The sequence below is a fragment of the Dama dama genome, chromosome 4 (genome assembly GCF_033118175.1).
Source record: "Dama dama isolate Ldn47 chromosome 4, ASM3311817v1, whole genome shotgun sequence".
Classification (NCBI taxonomy): domain Eukaryota; kingdom Metazoa; phylum Chordata; class Mammalia; order Artiodactyla; family Cervidae; genus Dama; species Dama dama.
The window spans coordinates 181,411-205,166 of NC_083684.1; positions in this window are offsets into that span (position 1 = coordinate 181,411).

Genomic DNA, 23,756 nt, shown 5'->3' on the forward strand with positions numbered 1-23,756 from the left:
TGTCAAAAATATGAGGAGCATGAAACGGTCTGAAAAATAGGACGAGCATAAGCGGTGTTCAAAAACATGAACAGCCTGAAAAGGTGTGAAAAATATGAAGACCTTCAAAAGGTGTGAAAAATATGAAGAGCTTCAAAAGGTGTCAAAAATTAGATTAGCATGAAAGGGTGTGAAAATTAGGAGGAGCATGAAGTGGTGTTGAAAATCATCAAGAGCCTGAAAAGTTGTGAAATATATGAACAGCTTCAAAAGGTGTGAAAATTATGAAGAGCTTCAAAAGGTGTCAAAATTATGAGGAGCATGAAACGGTCTGAAAAATAGGAGGAGCATGAAACGGTGTTGAAAAACATGAAGAGCCTGAAAAGGTGTGAAAAATATGAAGAGCTTCAAAAGGTGTGAATTATATCAGGAGCATGAAAAGTTCTGAAAATTATGAGGACCATGAAGCGGTGTTCAAAAACATAAAGAGCCTGAAAATGTGTGAAAAATATGAAGAGCTTCAAAAGATGTCAAAAATATGAGGAGCATGAAACTGTCTGAAAAATAGGAGGAGCATGAAGCAGTGTTCAAAAACATGAAGAGCCTGAAAACGTGTGAAAAATATGAAGAGCTTCAAAAGTTTTGAAAAATAAGAAGAGCTTCAAAAGGTGTCAAAAATGAGATCTGCATGAAATGGTCTGAAAAATAGGAGGAGCATGAACTGGTGCTGAAAAACATGAAGAGCCTGAAAAGGTATGAAAAATATGAAGAGCTTCAAAAGGTGTCAAAAATATGACGAGCATGAAACCCTCTTAAAAATAGGAGGAGGATGAAGCAGTGTTCAAAAACATGAAGAGCCTGAAAAGGTGTGAAAAATATGAAGAGCTTCAAAATGTGTCCAAAATATGACGAGCATGAAACCCTCTAAAAAATAGGAGGAGGATGAAGCGGTGTTCAAAAACATGAAGAGCCTGAAAATGTCTGCAAAATATGAAGAGCTTCAAAAGGAGTGAAATACATGAGGAGCATGAAAAGGTGTTCAAAAACATACAGAGACTTAAAAGGTGCGAAAAGTATGAAGAGCTTCAAAAAGTGTCAAAAATTAGATTAGCATGAAAGGGTCTGAAAAATAGGAGGAGCCTGAACAGGTGTTGAAAAACATGAAGAGGTTGAAAAAGTGTGAAAAATATGAAGAGCTTCAAAAATATGAAAATTATGAAGAGCTTCAAAAGGTGTGAAAAATATGAAGAGCTTCAAAAGATGTCAAAAATGAGATGAGCATGAAACGGTCTGAAAAATGGAGGAGCATGAAGTGGTGTTGAAAATCATGAAGAGCCTGAAAAGGTGTGAAATATATGCAGAGCTTCAAAAGGTGTCAAAAATATGAGGAGAATGAAACCGTCTGAAAAATACGAGGAGCATGAAGTGTTGTTGAAAAACATGAAGAGCCTGAAAAGGTGTGAAAAATATGAAGAGCTTCAAAAGGTGTCAAAAATATGAGGAGCATGAAACGGTCTGAAAAATAGGACGAGCATAAGCGGTGTTCAAAAACATGAACAGCCTGAAAAGGTGTGAAAAATATGAAGACCTTCAAAATGTGTGAAAAATATGAAGAGCTTCAAAAGGTGTCAAAAATTAGATTAGCATGAAAGGGTGTGAAAATTAGGAGGAGCATGAAGTGGTGTTGAAAATCATCAAGAGCCTGAAAAGTTGTGAAATATATGAACAGCTTCAAAAGGTGTGAAAATTATGAAGAGCTTCAAAAGGTGTCAAAATTATGAGGAGCATGAAACGGTCTGAAAAATAGGAGGAGCATGAAACGGTGTTGAAAAACATGAAGAGCCTGAAAAGGTGTGAAAAATATGAAGAGCTTCAAAAGGTGTGAATTATATTAGGAGCATGAAAAGTTCTGAAAATTATGAGGACCATGAAGCGGTGTTCAAAAACATAAAGAGCCTGAAAATGTGTGAAAAATATGAAGAGCTTCAAAAGTTTTGAAAAATAAGAAGAGCTTCAAAAGGTGTCAAAAATGAGATCTGCATGAAATGGTCTGAAAAATAGGAGGAGCATGAAGCGGTGTTCAAAAACATGAAGAGCCTGAAAAGGTGTGAAAAATATGAAGAGCTTCAAAAGGTGTCAAAAATATGACGAGCATGAAACCCTCTTAAAAATAGGAGGAGGATGAAGCGGTGTTGAAAACCCGGAAGAGCCTGAAAAGGTGTGAAATATATGAAGAGCTTCAAAAGGTGTAAAAATATGAGGAGCATGAAACGGTCTGAAAAATAGGAGGATCATGAAGCGGTGTTGAAAACCCGGAAGAGCCTGAAAAGGTGTGAAAAATATGAATAGTTTCAAAAGGTGTCAAAAATGAGATGTGCATGAAACGGACTGAAAAATTGGAGGAGCATGAAGTGGTGTTGAAAAATATCAAGAGAATGAAAGGTGTGCAAAATATGAAGAGCTTCAAAATTTGTCAAAAATATGAGGAGCATGAAAAGGTCTGAAAAATAGGAGGAGCATGAAACGGTGTTCAAAAACATGAAGAGCTTGAAAAGGTGTAAAAAATATGAAGAGTTTCAAAAGGTGTGAAATACATGAGGAGCATGAAACGTTCTGAAACATAGGAGGACCATGAAGCGGTGTTGAAAAACATGAAGAGCCTGAAAAGGTGTGAAAAAAATGAAGAGCTTCAAAATGTGTCAAAAATATGAGGAGCATGAAACAGTCTGAAAAATAGGAGGAGCATGAAGTGGTGTTCAAAATCATGAAGAGTCTGAAAAGGTGTGAAATATATGAAGAGCTTCAAAAGGTGTGAAAAATATGAGGAGCATGAAACGTTCTGAAAAATAGGAGGAGCCTGAACCGGGGTTCAAAAACATGAAGAGCCTGAAAAGGTGTGAAAAATATGAAGAGCTTCAAAAGGTGTGAAATACATGAGGAGCATGAAACGGTCTGAAAAATAGGAGGAGCATGAAGTGATGTTCAAAAACATGAAGAGCCTGAAAATGAGTGAGAAATATGAAAAGCTTCAAAAGGTGTCAAAAATATGAGGAGCATGAAACGGTCTGAAAAATAGGAGGAGCATGAAGCGGTGTTGAAAAACATGAAGAGCCTGAAAATGTGTGAAAAATATATAGAGCTTCAAAAGGTGTCAAAAATATGAGGAGCATGAAACGGTCTGAAAAATAGGAGGAGCATGAAGCGGTGTTGAAAAACATGAAGAGCCTGAAAACGTGTGAAAAATATGAAGAGCTTCAAAAGGTTTGAAAAATATGAAGAGCTTCAAAAAGTGTCAAAAAGGAGATCTGCATGAAACGGTCTGAAAAATAGGAGGAGCATGAAGTGGTGTTGAAAAAAATGAAGAGCCTGAAAAGGTGTGAAAAATATCAAGAGCTTCAAATGGTGTCAAAAATATGAGGAGCATGAAACGGTTTGAAAAATAGGACGAGCATGAAGCGGTGTTCAAAAACATGAAGAGCCTGAAAAGGTGTGAAAATTATGAAGAGCTTCAAAATATGTCAAAAATATGACGAGCATGAAACCCTCTTAAAAATAGGAGGAGGATGAAGCGGTGTTCAAAAACATGAAGAGCCTGAAAAGGTGTGCAAAATATGAAGAGCTTCAAAAGGTGTGAAATATATGAGGAGCATGAAACGGTGTTCAAAATCATGCAGAGACTGAAAAGGTGTGAAAAATATGAAGAGCTTCAAAAGATGTCAAAAATGAGATGAGCATGAAACGGTCTGAAAAATAGGAGGAGCATGAAGTGGTGTTGAAAATCATGAAGAGCCTGAAAATGTGTGAAATATATGCAGAGCTTCTAAAGGTGTCAAAAATATGAGGAGCATGTAACGGTCTGAAAAATACGAGGAGCATGAAGTTGTGTTGAAAACCATGAAGAGCCTGAAAAGGTGTGAAAAATATGAAGAGCTTCAAAAGGTGTCAAAAATATGAGGAGCATGAAACGGTCTGAAAAATAGGAGGAGCATGAAGTGGTGTTCAAAACCATGAAGACCCTGAAAAGGTGTGAAATATATGAAGAGCTTCAAAAGGTGTGAAAAATATGAGGAGCATGAAACGGTCTGAAAAATAGGAGGAGCCTGAACCGGGGTTCAAAAACATGAAGAGCCTGAAAAGGTGTGAAAATTAAGAAGAGCTTCAAAATATGTCAAAAATATGACGAGCATGAAACCCTCTTACAAATAGGAGGAGGATGAAGCGGTGTTCAAAAACATGAAGAGCCTGAAAAGGTGAGCAAAATATGAAGAGCTTCAAAGGGTGTGAAATATATGAGGAGCATGAAACGGTGTTCAAAAACATGCAGAGACTGAAAAGGTGTGAAAAATATGAAGAGCTTCAAAAAGTGTCAAAAATTAGATTAGCATGAAAGTGTCTGAAAAATAGGAGGAGCCTGAAGTGGTGTTGAAAAACATGAAGAGCCTGAAAAGGTGTGAAAAATATGCAGAGCTTCAAAAAGTGTCAAAAATATGAGGAGCATGTAACGGTCTGAAAAATACGAGAAGCATGAAGTTGTGTTGAAAACCATGAAGAGCCTGAAAAGGTGTGAAAAATATGAAGAGCTTCAAAATGTTTCAAAAATATGAGGTGCATGATATGGTTTGAAAAATAGGATTAGCATGAAGCGGTGTTCAAAACCATGAAGAGCCTGAAAATATGTGAAAAATATGAAAAGCTTCAAAAGGTGTCAAAAATGAGATGAGCCTGAAACGGTCTGAAAAATAGGAGGTGCATTAAGCAGTGTTGAAAAACATGAAGAGCCTGAAAAGGTTTGAGAAATATGAAGAGCTTCAAAAGGTGTCAAAAATATGAGGAGCATGAAACGGTCTGAAAAATCGGAGGTGCATGAAGCGGTGTTGAAAAACATGAAGAGCCTGAAAAGGTGTGAGAAATATGAAGAGCTTCAAAAGGTGTCAAATATATGAGTAGCATGAAACTGTCTGCAAAAAAGGAGGAGCATGAAGTGGTGTTGAAAAACATGAAGAGCCTGAAAAGGTGTGAAAAATATGAAAGCTTCAAAAGGTGACAAAAATATGAGGAGCATGAAACGGTCTGAAAAATAGGAGGAGCATGAAGTGGTGTTCAAAAACATGAAGAGCCTGAAAAGGTGTGAAATATATGAAGAGCTTCAAAATGTGTCAAAAATATGACGAGCATGAAACCCTCTAAAAAATAGGAGGAGGATGAAGCGGTGTTCAAAAACATGAAGAGCCTGAAAATGTGTGCAAAATATGAAGAGCTTCAAAAGGAGTGAAATACATGAGGAGCATGAAAAGGTGTTCAAAAACATGCAGAGACTTAAAATGTGCGAAAAGTATGAAGAGCTTCAAAAAGTGTCAAAAATTAGATTAGCATGAAAGGGTCTGAAAAATAGGAGGAGCCTGAAGAGGTGTAGAAAAACATGAAGAGGCTGAAAAAGTGTGAAAAATATGAAGAGCTTCAAAAGATGTCAAAAATGAGATGAGCATGAAACGGTCTGAAAAATAGGAGGAGCATGAAGTGGTGTTGAAAATCATGAAGAGCCTGAAAAGGTGTGAAATATATGCAGAGCTTCAAAAGGTGTCAAAAATATGAGGAGAATGAAACCGTCTGAAATATACGAGGAGCATGAAGTGTTGTTGAAAAACATGAAGAGCCTGAAAAGGTGTGAAAAATATGAAGAGCTTCAAAAGGTGTCAAAAATATGAGGAGCATGAAACGGTCCGAAAAATAGGAGGATCATGAAGCGGTGTTGAAAAACATGAAGAGCCTGAAAAGGTGTGAAAAATATGAAGAGCTTCAAAAGGTGTGAATTATATGAGGAGCATGAAAAGTTCTGAAAATTAGGAGGACCATGAAGCGGTGTTCAAAAACATAAAGAGCCTGAAAATGTGTGAAAAATATGAAGAGCTTCAAAATTTTGAAAAATAAGAAGAGCTTCAAAAGGTGTCAAAAATGAGATCTGCATGAAACGGTCCGAAAAATAGGAGGATCATGAAGCGGTGTTGAAAAACATGAAGAGCCTGAAAATGTGTGAAAAATATGAAGAGCTTCAAAAGGTGTCAAAAATATGAGGAGCATGAAGCGGCCTGAAAAATAGGAGGATCGTGAAACGGTGATCAAAAACATGAAGAGCCTCAAAAGGTGTGAAAAATATGAGGAGCATGAAACGGTCTGAAAAAGATGAGGAACATGAAGCGGTGTTGAAAAACATGAAGAACCTGAAAAGCTGTTAAAAATATGAAGAGCTTCAAAATGTGTCAAAAATATGAGGAACACGATACGGTCTGAAAAATAGGAGGAGCATGAAGTGGTGTGGAAAAGCATGAAGGGCCTGAAAAGGTGTGAAAAATATGAAGAGCTTCAAAATGTGTGAAATACATAAGGAGCATGAAACTCTCTGAAAAATAGGAGGAGCCTGAAATGGTGTTCAAAAACATGAATAGACTGAAAACGTCTGAAAAATATGAAGAGCTTCAAAAGGTTTGAAAAATATGAGGAGCATGATACGGTCTGAAAAATAGGAGGAGCATGAAGCTGTGTTCAAAAACATGAAGAGCCTGAAAAGTTGTGAAAAATATGAAAAGCTTCAAAAGGTGTCAAAAATGAGATGAGCATGAAACGGTCTGAAAAATAGGAGGAGCATGAAGCGATGTTCAAAAACATGAAGAGCTTAAAAAGTTGTGAAAAATATGAAAGGCTTCAAAAGGTGTGAAAAATATTAGGAGCATGAAACGGTCTGAAAAATCGGAGGAGCAGGAAGCGGTGTTGAAAAACATGAAGAGCCTTAAAAGGTGTGAAAAATATGAAGAGCTTCAAAAGGTGTCAAAAATATGAGGAGCATGAAACGGTCTGAAAAATATGAGCAGCATGAAGCGGTGTTGAAAAACATGAAGAGCCTGAAAATGTGTGAAAAATATGAAGAGCTTCAAAAGGTGTCAAAAATATGAGGAGCATGAAACGGTCTGAAAAATTGGAGGAGCATGAAGCGGTGTTGAAAAACATGAAGAGACTTAAAAGGTGTGAAAAATATGAAGAGCTTCAAAAGGTGTCAAAAATATGAGGAGCATGAAACGGTCTGAAAAATATGAGCAGCATGAAGCGGTGTTGAAAAACATGAAGAGCCTGAAAAGGTGTGAAAAATATGAAGAGCTTCAAAAGGTGTCAAATACATGAGGAGCATAAAACTCTCTGAAAAAGAGAAGGAGCATGAAGTGGTGTTCAAAAACATGAAGAGCCTGAAAAGGTGTGAAATATATGAAGAGCTTCAATAGGTGTGAAAAATATGAGGAGCATGATATGGTTTGAAAAAAAGGATTAGCATGAAGGGGTGTTCAAAAACATGAAGAGCCTGAAAAGTTGTGAAAAATATGCAAAGCTTCAAAAGGTGTCAAAAATGAGATGAGCATGAAACGGTCTGAAAAATAGGACGTGCATGAAGCTGTGTTGAAAAACATGAAGAGCCTGAAAAGTTGTGAAAAATATGAAGAGCTTCAAAAGGTGTCAAAAATATGAGGAGCATGAAACGGTCTGAAAAATAGGAGGAGGATGAAGCGGTGTTGAAAAACATGAAGAGCCTGAAAAGGTGTGAAAAATATGAAGAGCTTCAAAAGGTGTCAAAAATATGAGGAGGATGAAACGGTCTGCAAAATCGGAGGAGCATGAAGCGTTGTTGAAAAACAAGAAGAGCCTAAAAAGCTGTGAGAAATATGAAGAGCTTCAAAAGGTGTTAAAAATATGAGTAGCATGAAACGGTCTGCAAAAAAGGAGGAGCATGAAGTGGTGTTGAAAAAGATGAAGAGCCTGAAAAGGTGTTAAAAATATGAAAGCTTCAAAAGGTGTCAAAATTATGAGGAGCATGAAACGGTCTGAAAAATAGGAGGAGCATGAAGCGCTGTTGAAAATCATAAAGAGCCTGAAAACGTGTGAAAAATATGAAGACCTTCAAAATTTGTCAAAAATATGAAGAGCTTCAAAAGGTGTTAAAATGAGATGAGCATGAAACGATCTGAAAAATAGGAGGAGCATGAAGAGGTGTTGAAAAAATGAAGAGTCTGGAAAGGTGTGAAAAATATGAAGAGCTTCAAAAGATGTGAAAAACATGAAGAGCTTCAAAAGGTGTCAAAATGAGATGAGCAGGAAACGGTCTGAAAAATAGGAGGAGCATGAAGTCGTGTTGAAAAAAAGGAAAAGTCTGAAAAAGTGTGAAATATATGAAGAGCTTCAAAAGGTGTCAAAAATATGAGGAGAATGAAACGGTCTGAAAAATAGGAGGAGCATGAAGCGATGTTGAAAAACATGAATTGTCTGAAAACGTGTGGAAAATATGAATAGATTCATAAATGTGAAAAATATGAAGAGCTTCAAAAGGTGTGAAACATATGAAGAGCTTCAAAAGGTGTCAAAAAAAAGATGAGCATGAAAAGGTCTGAAAAATAGGAGGAGCATGAAGCGGTGTTGAAAATCATGAAGAGCCTGAAAACGTGTGAAAAATATGAAGACCTTCAAAATTTGTAAAAAATATGAATAGCTTCAAAAGGTGTTAAAATGAGATGAGCATGAAATGATCTGAAAAATAGGAGGAGCATGAAGTGGTGTTGAAAAAATGAAGAGCCTGGAAAGGTGTGAAATATCTGAAGAGCTTCAAAAGGTGTCAAAAATATGAGGAGCATGAAACGGTCGGCAAAATACGACGAGCATGAAGCGGTGTTGAAAAACATGAAGAGCCTGAAAAGGTGTGAAAAATATGAAGAGCTTCAAAAGGTGTCAAAAATATGAGGAGCATGAAACAATCTGAAAAATAGGAGGAGCATGCAGCGGTGTTCAAAAACATGAAGAGCCTGAAAAGGTGTGAAATATATGAAGAGCTTCAAAAGGTGTCAAAAATATGAGGAGCATGAAACGGTCTGAAAAATAGGAGGAACATGAAGCGGTGTTCAAAAACATGAAAAGCCTGAAAAAGTGTGAAAAATATGAAGAGCTTCAAAAGGTGTCAAAAATATGAGGAGAATGAAACGGTCTGAAAATTAGGAGGAGCATGAAGCGGTGTTGAATAACATAAAGAGCCTGAAACAGTGTGAAATATATGAAGAGCCTCAAAGGTGTCAAAAATATGAGGAGCAAGAAACGGTCTGAAAAATAGAAGGAGCTTGAAGTGGTGTTGAAAAACATGAAGAGCCTGAAAAAGTGTGAAATATATGAAGAGCCTCAAAGGTGTCAAAAATATGACGAGCAAGAAACGGTCTGAAAAATAGAAGGAGCTTGAAGTGGTGTTGAAAAACATGAAGAGCCTGAAAAGGTGTGAAAAATATGAAGAGCTTCAAAAAGGTGTCAAATACATAGAGGGTGAAACGGTCTGAAAAATATGAGGAGCAAGAAACTGTTTTCAAAAACATGAAGAGCCTCAAAAGGTGTGAAAAATATGAAGAGCTTCAAAAAGGTGTCAAATATATAGAGGGTGTAACGGTCTGAAAAATATGAGGAGCAAGAAACTGTTTTCAAAAACATGAAGAGCCTCAAAAGGTGTGAACAATGTGAATAGCTTCAAACTGTGTCAAAAATATGAGGAGCATGAAACGGTCTGAAACATAGGAGGAGCATGAAGTGTTGTTGAAAAACATGAAGAGCCTGAAAAAGGTGTGAAACATATGAGGAGCATGATACGTTCTGAAAAATAGGAGGAGCATGAAGTGGTGTAGAAAAACATGAAGACCCTGAAAAGGTGTGAAAAATATGAAGAGCTGCAAAAAGTGTCAAAAATATGAGGAGCATGAAACGGTCTGAAATATAGCAGGAGCATGAAAAGGTGTTAAAAAACATGAAGAGCCTGAAAAGGTGTGAAAAAGATGAACAGCTTCAAATGGTGTCAAAAATATGAGGAGAATGAAACTGTCTGAAAATTAGGAGGAGCATGAAGTGGTGTTGAAAAACATGAAGAGCTTGAAAAAGGTGTGAAACATATGAGTAGAATAAAACGGTCTGAAAAATAGGAGGAGCATGAAGTGGTGTAGAAAAACATGAAGACCCTGAAAAGGTGTGAAAAATATGAAGAGCTGCAAAAAGTGTCAAAAATATGAGGAGCTTGAAACGGTCTGAAATATAGGAGGAACGTGAAATGGTGTTAAAAAAAATATGAAGAGCTTCAAAAGTTGTGAAACATATGAGGAGCATGAAACAGTCTGAAAAATAGGAGGAGCATGAAGCGTTGTTGAAAAACATGAAGAGCCTGAAAAGGTGTGAAAAATATGAAGTGCTTCAAAAGGTGTCAAAAACATGAGGAGCATGAAAAGGTCTGAAAAATAGGAGGACCATGAATCGGTGTTCAAAAAAATGAAGAGCCTGGAGAAGTGTGAAAAATATGAAGAGCTTCAAAAAGTGTCAAAAATATGAGGAGCATTAAACGGTCTGATAAATAGGAGAAGCATGAAGTGGTGTTGAAAAATATGAAGAGCCTGAAAAGGTGGGAAAAATATGAAGAGCTTCAAAGGTGTCAAAATTATGAGGAGCATGAAACGCTCTGAAAAAGAGGAGGAGCAGCAAGCGATGTTGAAAAACATGAAGAGCGTGAAAAGGTGTGAAAAATATGAAGAGCTTAAAAAGGTGTCAAAAATATGAGGAGCATGAAACAATCTGAAAAATAGGAGGAGCATGAAGCGGTGTAGAAAAATATGAAGAGCCTGAAAAGGTGTGAAAAATATGAAGAGCTTCAAAAGTGGTCAAAAATATGAGAAGCATGAAACGGACTGAAAATTAGGAGGAGCATGAAGTGGTGCTGAAAAACATGAAGAGCCTGAAAAGGTGTGAAAAATATGAAGAGCTTCAAAAGGCGTCAAAAATATGAGGAGCATGAAACGGTCTGAAAAATAGGAGAAGCATGAAGCGGTTTGAAAAACATGAAGAGCCTGAAAAAGTGTGAAAAATATGAAGAGCTTCAATAGGTGTCAAAAATATGAGGAGAATGAAACGGTCTGAAAATTAGGAGGAGCATGAAGCGGTGTTGAAAACATAAAGAGCCTGAAACAGTGTGAAATATATGAAGAGCCTCAAAGGTGTCAAAAATATGAGGAGCAAGAAACGGTCTGAAAAATAGAAGGAGCTTGAAGTGGTGTTGAAAAACATGAAGAGACTGAAAACGTGTGAAAAATATGCAGAGCTTCAAAAAGGTGTCAAATATATAGAGGGTGAAACGGTCTGAAAAATATGAGGAGCAAGAAACTGTTTTCAAAAACATGAAGAGCCTGAAAATTTGTGAAAAATGTGAAGAGCTTCAAACTGTGTCATAAATATGAGGAGCATGAAACGGTCTGAAAAATAGAAGGAGCTTGAAGTGGTGTTGAAAAACATGAAGAGCCTGAAAAAGTGTGAAAAATATGAAGAGCTTCAAAAGGTGTCAAAAATATGAGGAGAATGAAACGGTCTGAAAATTAGGAGGAGCATGAAGCGGTGTTGAAAACATAAAGAGCCTGAAACAGTGTGAAATATATGAAGAGCCTCAAAGGTGTCAAAAATATGAGGAGCAAGAAACGGTCTGAAAAATAGAAGGAGCTTGAAGTGGTGTTGAAAAACATGAAGAGACTGAAAACGTGTGAAAAATATGCAGAGCTTCAAAAAGGTGTCAAATATATAGAGGGTGAAACGGTCTGAAAAATATGAGGAGCAAGAAACTGTTTTCAAAAACATGAAGAGCCTGAAAATTTGTGAAAAATGTGAAGAGCTTCAAACTGTGTCAAAAATATGAGGAGCATGAAACGGTCTGAAACATAGGATGAGCATGAAGTATTGTTGAAAAAGATGAAGAGCCTGAAAAATGTGTGAAACATATGAGGAGCATGATACGGTCTGAAAAATAGGAGCATGAAGTGGTGTTGAAAAATATGAAGAGCCTGAAAAGGTGTGAAAAATATGAAGAGCTTCAAAAGGTGTCAAAAATATAAGGAGCATGAAACGGTCTGAAATATAGCAGGAGCATGAAAAGGTGTTAAAAAACATGAAGAGCCTGAAAAGGTGTGAAAAAGATGAACAGCTTCAAATGGTGTAAAAAATATGAGGAGAATGAAACGGTCTGAAAATTAGGAGGAGCATGAAGCGGTGTTGAAAAACATGAAGAGCCTGAAAATGTGTGAAATATATGAAGAGCCTCAAAGGTGTCAAAAATATGAGGAGCAAGAAACGGTCTGAAAAATAGGAGGAGCTTGAAGCGGTGTTGAAAAATATGAAGAGCCTGAAAAGGTGTGAAATATATGCAGAGCTTCAAAAGGTGTCAAAAATATAAGGAGCATGAAATGGTATGAAATATAGGAGGAGCATGAAACGGTGTTCATACACTTGAAGAGCCTGGAAAGGTGTGAAAAAAATGAAGAGCTTCAAAAAGGTATCAAAAATATGAGGAGGGAGAAAGGGTCTGAAAAACAAGAGGAGCAAGAAACTGTTTTCAAAAACATGAAGAGCCTCAACAGTTGTGAAAAATATGAAGAGCTTCAAACTGTGTCAAATATATGAGAAACATGAAACGGTCTGAAAAATAGAAGGAGCTTGAAGTGGTGTTGAAAAAGATGAAGAGCATGAAATAGTGTGAAATATAGGAAGAGCCTCAAAGGTGTCAAAAATATGAGGAGCAAGAAACGGTCTGAAAAATAGAAGGAGCTTGAAGTGGTGTTGAAAAACAAGAAGAGCCTGAAAAGGTGTGAAAAATATTAAGAGCTTCAAAGAGGGGTCAAATATATAGAGGGTGAAACGGTCTGAAAAATATGAGGAGCAAGAAACTGTTTTGAAAAACATGAAGAGCCTCAAAAGATGTGAAAAATGTGAAGAGCTTCAAACTGTGTCAAAAATATGAGGAGCATGAAACGGTCTGAAACATAGGAGGAGCATGAAGTGTTGTTGAAAAACATGAAGAGCCTGAAAAAGGTGTGAAACATATGAGGAGCATGATACGGTCTGAAAAATAGGAGGAGCATGAAGCGGTGTTGAAAAATATGAAGAGCCTGAAAACGTGTGAAAAATATGAAGAGCTTCAAAAGGTGTCAAAAACATAAGGAGCATGAAACGGTCTGAAATACAGGAGGAGCATGAAAAGGTGTTAAAAAACATGAAGAGCCTGAAAAGGTGTGAAAAATATGAAGAGCTTCAAATGGTGTCAAAAATATGAGGAGCATGAAACGGTCTGATAATTAGGAGGAGCATGAAGTGGTGTTGAAAAACATGAAGAGCTTGAAAAAGGTGTGAAACATATGAGTAGAATAAAACGGTCCGAAAAATAGGAGGAGCATGAAGTGGTGTAGAAAAACATGAAGACCCTGAAAAGGTGTGAAAAATATGAAGAGCTACAAAAAGTGTCAAAAATATGAGGAGCTTGAAACGGTCTGAAATATAGGAGGAGCGTGAAAAGGTGTTAAAAAAAATATGAAGAGCTTCAAAAGGTGTGAAACATATGAGGAGCATGAAACGGGCTGAAAAATAGGAGAAGCATGAAGGGGTGTGGAAAAACATGAAGAGCCTGAAAAGGGTTGAAAAATATGAAGAGCTTCAAAAGGTGTGAAATACATGAGGAGCATGAAACTCTCTGAAAAATAGAAATAGCATTAAGCGTTGTTGAAAAACATGAAGAGCCTGAAAACGTGTGAAAATATGAAGAGCTTCAAAAATATGGAAAATATGAAGAGCTTCCAAAGGTGTGAAAAATTTGAAGAGCTTCAAAAGGTGTCAAAATGAGATGAGCATGAAACGGTCTGAAAAATAGGAGGAGCATGAAGCGGTGTTGAAAATCATAAAGAGCCTGAAAAGTTGTGAAAAATATGAAGAGCTTCAAAAGACGTGAAAAATTTGAAGAGCTTCAAAAGGTGTCAAAATGAGATGAGCATGAAACGGTCTGAAAAATAGGAGGAGCATGAAGTGGTGTTGAAAAAAATGAAGAGCCTGAAAAGGTGTGAAATATATAAAGAGCTTCAAAAGGTGTCAAAAATATGAGGAGAATGAAACGGTCTGCAAATTAGGAGAAGCCTGAAATGGTGTTCAAAAACATGAAGAGCCTGAAAAGGTGTGAAAAACATGAGGAGCCTGAAAAGGTGTGAAAAATATGAAGAGCTTCAAAAGGTGTGAAATACATGAGGAGCATGAAACGGGCTGAAAAATAGGAGAAGCATGAAGGGGTGTGGAAAAACATGAAGAGCCTGAAAAGGTTTGAAAAATATGAAGAGCTTCTAAAGGTGTGAAATACATGAGGAGCATGAAACTCTCTGAAAAATAGAAATAGCATGAAGCGGTGTTGAAAAACATGAAGAGCCTGAAAACGTGTGAAAAATATGAAGAGCATCAAAAGGTGTGAAAAATATGAAGAGCTTCAAAAGGTGTAAAAATGAGATGAGCATGAAACCGTCTGAAAAATAGGAGGAGCATGGAGTGGTGTTGAAAAAAATGAAGAGCCTGAAAAGTTGTGAAACATATGAAGAGCTTCAAAAGGTGTCAAAATTATGAGGAGCATGAAAGGGTCGGGAAAAATAGGAGGAGCATGAAGCGGTGTTCAAAAACATGAAGAGCGTGAAAAGGTGTGAAAAAAAGGAAGAGCTTCAAAAGGTGTGAAAAATATGAGGAGCATGAAACGGTCTGAAAAATAGGAGGAGCATGAAGCGGTGTTTAAAAACATGAGGAGGCTGAGAACTTGTGAAAAATATGAAGAGCATCAAAAGGTGTGAAAAATATGAAGAGCTTCAAAAGGTGTCAAAAATGAGATGAGCAAGAAACGGTTTGAAAAATAGGAGGAGCATGGAGTGGTGTGAAAAAAATGAAGAGCCTGAAAAGGTGTGAAAAATATGAAGAGCTTCAAAAGGTGTGAAATATATGAGGAGCATGAAACGGTCTGAAAAATAGGAGGAGTATGCAGCGGTTAAAAAACATGAAGAGGCTGATAAGGTGTGAAAAATATGAAGAGTCCCAAAAGTTGTCAAAAATATGTGGAGCGTGAAACGGTCTCAAAAATAGGAGGAGCGTGAAGCGGTGATGAAAAACATGAAAAGCCTGAAAACGTGTGATAAAATATGAAGAGCTTCAAAGGTGTCAAATATATGAGGAGCATGAAACGGTCGCAAAAATAGGAGGAGCATGAAGCGGTGTTGAGAAACATGAAGAGCCTGAAAAGGTGTGAAAAGTATGAGAGCTTCAAAAGGTGTCAATAATGAGAGGTGCATGAAACAGTCTGAAAAATAGGAGGAGCATGAAACTGTCTGAAAAATAGGAGAAGCATGAAGCGGTGTTGAAAAACATGAAGAGCATGAAAAGGTGTGAAAAATATGAAGAGGTTGAAAATGTGTGAAATATATGAAGAGCTTCAAAAGGTGTCAAAAATGAGATGAGCATGAAACGGTCTGAAAAATAAGAGGAGCATGAAATGGTGATCAAAACGTGAAGAGCCTGAAAAGGTGTGAAAAATATGAAGAGCTTCAAAAGGTGTGAAATACATGAGGAGCATGAAACGGGCTGAAAAATAGGAGAAGCATGAAGTGGTGTGGAAAAACATGAAGAGCCTGAAAAGGTGTGAAAAATATGAAGAGCTTCAAAAGGTGTGAAATACATGAGGAGCATGAAACTCTCTGAAAAATAGAAGGAGCATGAAGCGGTGTTCAAACATGAAGAGCCTGAAAAGGTGTGAAAAATATGAAGAGCTTCAAAAGGTGTCAAAAATATTAGGAGCATGAAACGGTCTGAAAAATAGGAGGAGCACGAAGCGGTGTTCAAAATCATGAAGAGCCTGAAAAGGTGTGAAAATATGAAGAGCTATAAAAGGTGTCAAAAATATGAGAAGCATGAAACGGTCTGAAAAATAGGAGGAGCATTAAGCGGTGTTCAAAAACATGAAGAGCGTGAAAAGGTGTGAAAAAAAGGAAGAGCTTCAAAAGGTGTCAAAAATATGAGAAGCATGAAACGGTCTGAAAAATATGAGGAGCATGAAGCGGTGTTGAAAAACATGCAGAGCCTGAGAACTTGTGAAAAATAAGAAGAGCTTCAAAAGGTGTCAAAAATATGAGGAGAATGAAACGGTCTGAAAAATAGGAGGATCATGAAGCGGTGTTGAAAAACATGAAGAGTCTGAAAAGGTGTGAAAGATATGTAGAGTTTCTAAAGATGTCAAAAATATGAGGAGCATGAAACGGTCTGAAAAATAGGAGGAGCATGAAGTGGTGTTGAAAAACATGAAGAGCCTGAAAAGGTGTGTAAAATTTGAAGAGCTTCAAAAGGTGAGAAATACATGAGGAGCATGAAACTCTCTGAAAAATAGGAGAAGCATGAACCGGTGTTGAAAAACATGAAGAGCCTGAAAAGGTGTGAAAAATATGAAGAGCTTCAAAAGGTGTGAAAAGTATGAGGAGCATGAAGTGGTGTTCAAAAACATGAAGAGTCTGAAAATGTGTGAAAAATATGAAGAGACTGAAAACGTGTCAAAAATATGAGGAGCATGAAACGTTCTGAAAAATACGATGAGCCTGATAAGGTGTTGAAAAACATGAAGAGCCTGAAAAAGTGTGAAAATATGAAGAGCTTCAAAAGGTGTCAAAAAAGAGATGAGCATGAAATGGTCTGAAAAATAGGAGGAGCATGAAACGGTGTTGAAAAACATGAAGAGCCTGAAAAGGTGTGAAATATATGAATAGCTTCAAATCGTATGAAATATATGAGGAGCATTATACGGTCTGAAAAGTAGGAGGAGCATGAAACGTTGTTCAAAAACATGAAGAGCCTGAAAATGTGTGAAAAATAGGAAGAGCTTCAAAAGGTGTCAAAAATATGAGGGACATTAAAGGTCTTAAAAACAGGAGGAGGATGAAGTGGTGTTGAAAAACATGAAGAGCTTCAAAAGGTGTGAAAAATAGGAAGAGCTTCAAAAGGTGTCACAAATATGAGGAGCATGAAACGGTCGGAAAAATAGGAGGAGCATGAAGCGCTGTTGAAAAACATGAAGAGCCTGAAAAGGTGTGAAAAATATGAAGAGGTTCAAAACGTGTCAAAAATATGAGGAGCATGAAACGGTCTGAAAATAGGACGAGCATGAAGCGGTGTTCAAAAAGATGAAGAGCCTGAAATGGTGTGAAAAATATGAAGAGCTTCAAAATGTGTCAAAAATATGACGAGCATGAAACCCTCTTAAAAATAGGAGGAGGATGAAGCGGTGTTCAAAAACATGAAGAGCCTGAAAAGGTGTGAAAATTATGAAGAGCTTCAAAAGGTGTAAAAAATATGAAGAGCTTCAAAATGTGTCAAAAATGAGATGAGCATGAAACGGTCTAAAAAATAGGAGGAGCATGAAGCAGTGTTCAAAAAAATGCAGAGACTGAAAAATTGTGAAAAATATGAAGAGCTTCAAAAGGTGTAAAAAATAGGAGGAGCATGAAACGGGTTGAAAAATAGGAGGAGCATGAACCGGTGTTCAAAAACATAAAGAGCATGAAAAGGTGTGAAAAACATGAAGAGCTTCATAAGGTGTCAAATTTAGTTTAGCATGAAAGGGTCTGAAAAGTAGGAGGAGCATGAAGTGGTGTTGAAAACATGAAGTGCCTGAAAAGGTGTGAAATATACGAAGAGCTTCAAAAGGTGTGAAAAATATGAAGTGCATCAAAAGGTGTCAAAAATGAGATGAGCATGAAACGGTCTGAAAAATAGGAGGAGCATGAAGTGGTATTGAAAAACATGAAGAGCCTAAAAACGTGTGAAAAATATGAAGAGCTTCAAAAATATGAAAAATATGAAGAGATTCAAAAGGTGTGAAAAATATGAAGAGCTTCAAAAGATGTCAAAAATGAGATGAGCATGAAACGGTCTGAAGAAAAGGAGGAGCATGAAGCGGAGTCCACAAAAATGAAGAGCCTGAAAAGGTGGAAAGTATATGAAGAGCTTCAAAAGCTGTCAAAAATTTGAGGAGCATGAAACGGTATGAAAAATAGGAGGAGTGTGAAGCGGTGTTCAAAAACATGAAGAGTTTAAAAGGTGTGAAAAATATGAAGAGCTTCAAAAGTTGTGAAAAATATGAAAAGCATAAAACGGTCTGAAAAATAGGAGGAGCATGAAACGGTCTGAAAAATAGGAGGAGCATGAAGCGGTGTTGAAAAACATGAAGAGTCTGAAAAGGTGTGAAAAATATGAAGAGCTTCAGAAGGTGTCAAAAATTTGAGGAGCATGAAAAGTTCTGAAGAATAGGAAGAGCATGATGCAGTGTTGAAAAACATGAAGAGCCTGAAAAGGTGTGAAAAATATGAAGCACTTCAAAAGATGTCAAAATTATGAGGAGCATGAAACAGTTGAAAAATAGGAGGAGCATGAAGCTGTGTTCAAAAACATGAAGAACCGGAAAAGGTGTGAAAAATATGAAGAGCTTCAAAAGGTGTGAAAATTATGAGGAGCATGAAACGGTCTGAAAAATAGGAGGAGCATGAAGCGGTGTTCAAAAACATGAAGAGCCTGAAAAGGTGTGAAAAATATGAAGAGCTTCAAAAGGTTGGAAATACATGAGGAGCATGAAACGGTCTGAAAAATAGGAGGAGCATGAATCGGTCTGAAAAATGGGAGGAGCATGAAGCGGTGTTGAAAAACATGAAGTTCCTGAAAAGCTGTGAAAATAAGACAAGCTTCAAAAGGTGTCAAAAATATGAGGAGCATGAAACGGTCTGAAAAATAGGAGGAGCATGAAACGGTCTGAAAAATGGGAGGAGCATGAAGCAGTGTTGAAAAACATGAAGTTCCTGAAAAGCTGTGAAAATAAGACAAGCTTCAAAAGGTGTCAAAAATATGAGGAGCATGAAACGGTATGAAAAATACGAGGAGCATGAAGCGGTGTTGAAAGACATGAAGACCCTGAAAAGGTGTGAAAAATATGAAGAGCTTCTAAATGTGTCAAAATATGAGGAGCATGAAACTGTCTGAAATATATCAGGAGCATGAAAAGGTGTTGAAAAACATGAAGAGCATCAAAAGCTGTGAAGAATATGAAGAGCTTCAAAACGTGTCAAAAATATGAGGAGCATGAATCGGTCTGAAAAATAGAAGGAGCATGAGGTGGTGTTGAAAAACATGAAGATCTGAAAAGGAGTGAAAAATATGAAGAGCTTCATAAGGTGTCAAAAATATGAGGAGCATGAAACGGTCTGAAAAATAGGAGGAGCAAGAAACGGGTTTAACAAACATGAAGAGCGGGAAAAGGTGTGAAAAATATGAAGAGCTTCAAAAGGTTTCAAAAATATGAGGAGCATGAAACAGGCTGTAAAATAGGAGGAGCATGAAGCGGTGTCGAAAAACATGAAGAGCATGAAGAGTTGTGAAAAATAGGAAGAACTTCAAAAGGTGTCAAAAATATGAGGAGCATGAACGGTATGAAAAATAGGAGGATCATGAAGCCGTGTTGAAAAACATGAAGAGCCTGAAAACGTGTGAAAATTATGAAGAGCTTCAAAAGGTGTGAAATATATGAAGAGCTTCAAAAGGTGTCAAAAATGAGATGAGCATGAAATGGTCTGAAAGATAGGAGGAGCATGAAGCGGTGTTGAAAAACATGAAGAGCCTGAAAAGGTGTGAAAAATATGAAGAGCTTCAAATGGTGTGAAATACATGAGGAGCTTGAAACGGTCTGAAAAACAGGAGGAGCATGAAATCTTGTTGAAAAACATGAAGAGCCTGAAAACGTGTGAAAATTATGAAGAGCTTCAAAAGGTGTGAAATATATGAAGAGCTTCAAAAGGTGTCAAAAATGAGATGAGCATGAAATGGTCTGAAAAATAGGAGGAGCATGAAGTGGTGTTGAAAAACATGAAGAGCCTGAAGGTGTGAAATATATGAAGAGCTTCAAAAGGTGTCAAAAAATGAGGAGCATGAAACGATCTGAAAAAAAAGGAGGAGCATGAAGCGGTGTTCAAAAACATGAAGAGCATGGAAAGGTCTGAATAATATATAGAGCGTCAAAAGGTGTAAAAAATATGAGGTGCACGAAACGGTATGAAAATTAGGAGGAGCCTGAAAAGGTGTTGAAAATCATGAAGAGCCTGAAAAGTTGTGAAGAATAAGAAGAGCTGCAAAAGGCGTCAAAATTATGAGGAGCATGAAACGGTATGAAAATTAGAAGAAGCATGAAACGGTTTTGAAATATATGAAGACCATGAAAGGGTATGAAAAACATGAAGAGCTTAAAAAGGTGTCAAAAATATGAGGAGCATGAAACGGTCAAAAAAATAGGAGGAGCATGAGATGTTGTTGATAATCATGAAGAGCATGAAAAGGTGTGAAAAATATGAAGAGCTTCAAAAGGTGTCAAAAATATGAGGAGCATGAAACAGGCTGAAAAACAGGAGGAGCATGAAGCGGTGTCGAAAAACATGAAGAGCATGAAGAGTTGTGAAAAATAGGAAGACCTTCAAAACGTGTCAAAAATGAGATGAGCATGAAACGGTCTGAAAAAAAGGAGGTGCATGAAGTGGTGTTGAAAAACATGAAGAGCCTGAAAACGTGTGAAAAATATGAAGAGCTTCTAAAGGTGTGAAAAATATGAAGAGCTTCAAAAGGTGTCAAATATGAGATGAGCATGAAGCGGCCTGAAAAATAGGAGGAGCATGAAGTGGTGTTGAAAAACATGATGAGCCTGAAAAAGTGTGAAATATATGAAGAGCTTCAAAAGGTGTCAAAAATATGAGGAGCATGAAACGGTATGAAAAATAGGAGGAGCATGAAGCGTGGTTGAAAAACATGAAGAGCCTGAAAAGTTGTGAAAAATATGAAGAGCTTCAAAAGGTATCAAAAATATGAGGAGCATGAATGGTCTAGAAAATAGCAGGAGCATGAAGCGGTCTTGAAAACCATGAAGAGCCTGAAAAGGTGTGAAAAATAAGAAGAGCTTCAAAATGTTTCAAAATTATGAGGAGAATGAATGGTCCAAAAAAGAGGAGGAGCATGAAGCGGTGTTGAAAAACATGAAGAGCCTGAAAAGGTGTGAAATATATGAAGACCTTCAAAATGTGTGAAGTACATGAGGAGCATTAAACCCTCTGAAAAATAGGAGAAGATTGAAGTTTTGTTCAAAAACATGAAGAGCCTGAAAAGGTGTGAAATATATGAAGATCTTCAAAAGGTGTGAAAAATATGAGGGGCATGAAACGGTCTGAAAAATAGGAGGTGCATGAAGCGGTGTTGAAAACATGAAGAGACTGAAAACGTGTGAAAAATATGAACAGCTTCAAAAGGTGTGAAAAATATGAAGAGATTCAAAAGGTGTGATAAATATGAAGAGCTTCAAACGGTGTCAAAAATGAGATGAGCAAGAAATGGCCTAAAAAATAGGTGGAGCATGAAGTGTTGGTGAAAAACATGAAGAGCCTGAAGAAGTGTGAAGTATATGAAGAGATTCAAAACGTGTCAAAAATATGAGGAGCATGAAACGGTCTGAAAAATAGGAGGAGCATGAAGCGGTGTTGAAAAACAAGAAGAGTCTGAAAAGGTGTGAAAAATATGAAGAGCTTAAAAGGTGTGAAAAATATGAAGAGCTTCAAAATGTGTCAAAAATGAGATGAGCATGAAACGGTCTGAATATTAGGAGGAACATGAATTGGTGTTGAAAAACATGAAGAGACTGAAAAGCTGTGAAAAATATGAAGAGCTTCAAAAGGTGAGGATTATATGAAGAGCTTCAAAAGAAGTCAAAAATGAGATGAGCATGATATTGTCTGAAAGATAGGAGGAGCATGAAGCGGTGTTGAAAAACATGAAGAGCCTGAAAAGGTGTGAGAAATATGGAGATCTTCAAAAGGTGTCAAAAATATGAGGAGCATGAAACGGTCTGAAAATAAGGAGGATCATGAAGTGATGTTGAAAAATATGAAGAGCCAAAAAAGGTGTGAAAAATATGAAGAGCTTCAAAAGGTGTCAAAAATATGAGGAGCATGAAAAGTTCTGAAAAATAGGAGGAGAATGAAGCGGTGTTGAAAAACATGAAGAGCCTGAAAATGTGTGAAAAATTTGAAGAGCTTCAAAAGGTGTCAAAAATATGAGGAGCATGAAACGGTCTGAAAAATAGGAGAAGCAAGAAACGGTTTTAACAAACATGAAGAGCGTGAAAAGGTGTGAAATATATGAAGAGCATCAAAAGGTGTCAAAAATATGAGGAGCATGAAACGGTCTGAAAAATAGGAGGAGCATGAAACGGTGTTCAAAAACACGAAGAGCCTGAAATGGTGTGAAAAATATGAGGAACTTCAAAAGGTGTCAAAAATATGAGGAGCATGAAACGCTCTGAAAAATAGGAGGAGCATGAAGTGGTGTTGAAAAACATGAAGAGCCTGAAAAGGTGTGAAATATATGAAGAGCTTCAAAAGGTGTCAAAAATATGAGGGGCATGAAACGGTCTGAAAAATAGGAGGTGCATGAAGCAGTGTTGAAAACATGAAGAGACTGAAAACGTGTGAAAAATATGAACAGCTTCAAAAGGTGTGAAAAATATGAAGAGATTCAAAAGGTGTGATAAATATGAAGAGCTTCAAACGGTGTCAAAAATGAGATGAGCAAGAAATGGCCTAAAAAATAGGAGGAGCATGAAGTGTTGGTGAAAAACATGAAGAGCCTGAAGAAGTGTGAAGTATATGAAGAGATTCAAAACGTGTCAAAAATATGAGGAGCATGAAACGGTCTGAAAAATAGGAGGAGCATGAAGCGGTGTTGAAAAACAAGAAGAGTCTGAAAAGGTGTGAAAAATATGAAGAGCTTCAAAAGGTGTGAAAAATATGAAGAGCTTCAAAATGTGTCAAAAATGAGATGAGCATGAAACGGTCTGAATATTAGGAGGAACATGAATTGGTGTTGAAAAACATGAAGAGACTGAAAAGCTGTGAAAAATATGAAGAGCTTCAAAAGGTGAGAATTATATGAAGAGCTTCAAAAGAAGTCAAAAATGAGATGAGCATGATATTGTCTGAAAGATAGGAGGAGCATGAAGCGGTGTTGAAAAACATGAAGAGCCTGAAAAGGTGTGAGAAATATGGAGATCTTCAAAAGGTGTCAAAAATATGAGGAGCATGAAACGGTCTGAAAATAAGGAGGATCATGAATTGATGTTGAAAAATATGAAGAGCCAAAAAAGGTGTGAAAAATATGAAGAGCTTCTAAAGGTGTCAAAAATATGAGGAGCATGAAAAGTTCTGAAAAATAGGAGGAGAATGAAGCGGTGTTGAAAAACATGAAGAGCCTGAAAATGTGTGAAAAATTTGAAGAGCTTCAAAAGGTGTCAAAAATATGAGGAGCATGAAACGGTCTGAAAAATAGGAGAAGCAAGAAACGGTTTTAACAAACATGAAGAGCGTGAAAAGGTGTGAAATATATGAAGAGCTTCAAAAGGTGTCAAAAATATGAGGAGCATGAAACGGTCTGAAAAATAGGAGGAGCATGAAACGGTGTTCAAAAACACGAAGAGCCTGAAATGGTGTGAAAAATATGAGGAACTTCAAAAGGTGTCAAAAATATGAGGAGCATGAAACGCTCTGAAAAATATGAGGAGCATGAAGTGGTGTTGAAAAACATGAAGAGCCTGAAAAGGTGTGAAATATATGAAGAGCTTCAAAAGGTGTCAAAAATATGAGGAGCATGAAACGGTCTGAAAAATAGGAGGAGCATGAAACGGTGTTGAAAAACATGAAGATCTGAAAAGGAGTGAAAAATTTGAAGAGCTTCATAAGGTGTCAAAAATATGAGGAGCAGGAAATGGTCTGAAAAATAGGAGGAGCATGAAACGGTGTTGAAAAACATGAAGATCTGAAAAGGAGTGA